We start from the raw sequence: 2,922 nt of genomic DNA, 5'->3' as shown, positions 1-2,922 counted from the left end.
TGGATTAAGCCGGGATTGCGTTCGGGGGTCGAAAACCACATATGGATATAAAAAAGCGAGGAAAATTCCATACTTTGAGAAACGTCCACTACCGTGGCTCATGGTGCTCCGCAACTGTGTAAATCTTTGCTGCCTGTCAGAACAAACTCACTGGATTTCCTCACTAAAGCCCTGCATGGTGCGTCGCCCCATGCGGCGCGCCTGTGCAATTTTTACAAAGTAATTTTTCTATTTCGGCTAGGAGAAGGTGATTTCGTCTGGGCCCGACCCTACTTGGTATAAATACATGGAAAAATGTTATTTTTGGGGACTTTTGACACACTTTAGACCTAATAGAGCTAAGGAGGAGTTGGAGGAGCAAAAACACAAGGATTTCATCATTCCTTCCTCACTCAAGACCCGAGTTTGGATTGAATTTATATTTTCCTATACTTTAATTTTATTTGTGATGAATTGCTCCATATCTATGGAGTAGTTCTCTTTAGGTTTGATGATTTGGTGTATTGATGATTGTTTGTGAATTATAACTCTAGTTTTATGTATTGAAGCATTTTTGGATGATTTAATTATTGCATCTATATTCACTAGTTCATGTAATCGAGAGAGGCATAACTTGTGATATCTTTGCATTATATTGCTGGTTGAGTTTATTAATTCTTCTAAGTAATCTAAAGAGGCTAGTTGAATCATTTATTAAACCTAGTTAGGAGAATAATCAAAAGAGGTTTTCCTAAAGACCAATCCACTACGCATTCTTGCATATCTTCACGTGCTTAATTTGGTTCATCTTGTGTGGTTAAAACCTAATCGAGAGAAGAGTTTTTGCTGAATGTTTGAACTAAGAATTGAGTGAATTCGAGAGACTTACTTGAACATTAAAAGTGAATTATCTATAGTTAGATACCTAACAATTATCTTGCACCTATCCTATCAAAACCCTATCTTCTCCCATTGATAACATTCTTTGCTTATTCCTTGTTTTGATTGTCATTAGTCAATAGCTTTAGATTCTTAGTTAATTTTAGTTAGACATCTTATAAATCTTAACTGTTGATCATCTTGGATAGCAACCAATCTAAAAACTATGAGAATACTGTTTAAATCGAATTTCCGTGGATACGATATTATACTATACTATATTTGATTAGCGAGCAGAATTTAAGTGTGTGTTTTGCGCTTGTCAAATTTTGGCACCGTTGCCGGAAATTGGCAATCAATAGTATTTGAAATAGTTTGTAGTGCTAATTCAGAAATTTTTCTTTTTATTTTATTTTATTTTTCCCTTTTTACATTTGGTGTTCTTTGACTGTGCGCAGGTTACAGGTTCAGAGTGGTGCATGACTAGAACTTCTGCGAAGGAGGTGCTACTATACGAGACAGAAATTGAAAAACAACTGCGATAGCTGAAGAAGGAAAGAAATCTCACAGAGATAACAAAAAAGATTGGTCAATCCTCAACCAAAGAACTTATGGTTGGAAACAGTGAAGATAATGTGGATTTGGCTGCGAGAGAAGCAGCCCAACGAAGAGAACAAGCTGCACGGGATGCTAAAAAAGCAACTATTAGAGATGCACGGAACATCTATGAAGAAGAGAGGGGTCTCAGACTTAATCAACATCAATCCTTGTGTGGGAGACCACTTGACAATTATGTTAGACCAGTCTACAATCAAGGTTTATAAAGTGTTAGATCACCTCCAATTGCAGCAAACAATTTCGAGTTAAAGCAAGGGTTGATTCAAACCCTTCAAAATTGCTGTGTCTTCAGAGGGAAGCCAAACGAAGATCCAAACACACATCTAATGGACTTCGAGGAGATTATGAATACCTTTTAATACGATGGTGTTTCACAAGATGCAGTTTACTTAAGGGCATTTCCCTTCACACTCAAAGATGATGCAAAGCAATGGCTTCGAAGCTTACCCAATGGATCGATTCGAACATGGGATGAGATGACCAGAAAAGTTCTTGATAAAAATATTTCTCATCAGCTAAGATGGTCAAGTTTAGAATAGAAATCCATAACTTTTGCCAGAAAGAGAATGAAACTATTTTTGAAGCATGGGAGAGGTTTAAGGAGATTGTTAGAAAGTGTCAACATAGCGGAATTGAACTCTGGATGAAACTCCAGAACTTTTGGGATGGATTGACACCGGCCTCACGTAGAACATTGAGCACTACAGCTGGAGGCCCTTTGATGAAGAAGACTCCAGAGGAGATAGTCACAATTCTTGATGAGTTGTCTGAAGATGCAAATCAGTGGCCTTCTGAGAGTGCTGAAAAAAGAAGTTCGACAGGTGTTCATCAGGTTGATGCTAACACATATGTGCAAGTACAACTTGATGCTATGGCTAAAGAAATACGGAACCTGACCTTATCTACAATACAAAGTGAACCTCACGCAGCTTGTGATATATGTGGAAGAGGACACCCTACTCATGAGTGTCAAGCCTCAACTGAGGAAGTGAATGCTGTGGGAAACTACAATTTTAATGCAACGGTTCAGAGGCAACCCAGTTTTTCATGGAGTTCACCTGGGGGTACCGCGAATGCATGGCAACAAAATAACTCTAGACACTAGGGACAAGGAGCTCCAGTATTCCAAAATCGATAGAGGCACCAATTTCAGCCTCAACAGCCCATTCAGTCTGGCATAGAAGATCTCATGAAGGCCTTCATACTGAAAACTGATGAGAAGCTTGAAACTCATAGTGCATCTATACGGGAACATGGAGCAGCTATCAAAGAAATAGGTTGTAACGACCCGGCCGGTCGTTTTGAGTATTACAGCCCCGTTCCCCCATTTACTACTCAATTTATTCTTTACAACTGTTATGTGACTTGCCAGGTAATTGGTTCGGGTCCAGTGAGGTTTCGGAATGAATTGATACACTTAGTCTCAAGGATGAAAGCTTAAGTTAA

At 38.7% G+C, this 2,922-nt stretch overlaps 1 non-coding gene across 1 annotated transcript; it reads right to left on the bottom strand.

Moving 5' to 3' along the window:
* Window positions 1-2,002: 2,002 nt before the first annotated feature.
* On the bottom strand, window positions 2,003-2,109 carry LOC142169962 (small nucleolar RNA R71). Its single transcript, XR_012699582.1, has one exon. It is a non-coding gene; the product is annotated as a small nucleolar RNA R71 (small nucleolar RNA).
* Window positions 2,110-2,922: the final 813 nt, after the last annotated feature.

The sequence above is a fragment of the Nicotiana tabacum genome, chromosome 15, assembly GCF_000715075.1.
Source record: "Nicotiana tabacum cultivar K326 chromosome 15, ASM71507v2, whole genome shotgun sequence".
Classification (NCBI taxonomy): domain Eukaryota; kingdom Viridiplantae; phylum Streptophyta; class Magnoliopsida; order Solanales; family Solanaceae; genus Nicotiana; species Nicotiana tabacum.
Note: the sequence above shows the minus strand (reverse complement) of the source record. Positions and strands in the feature narration are given on the sequence as shown.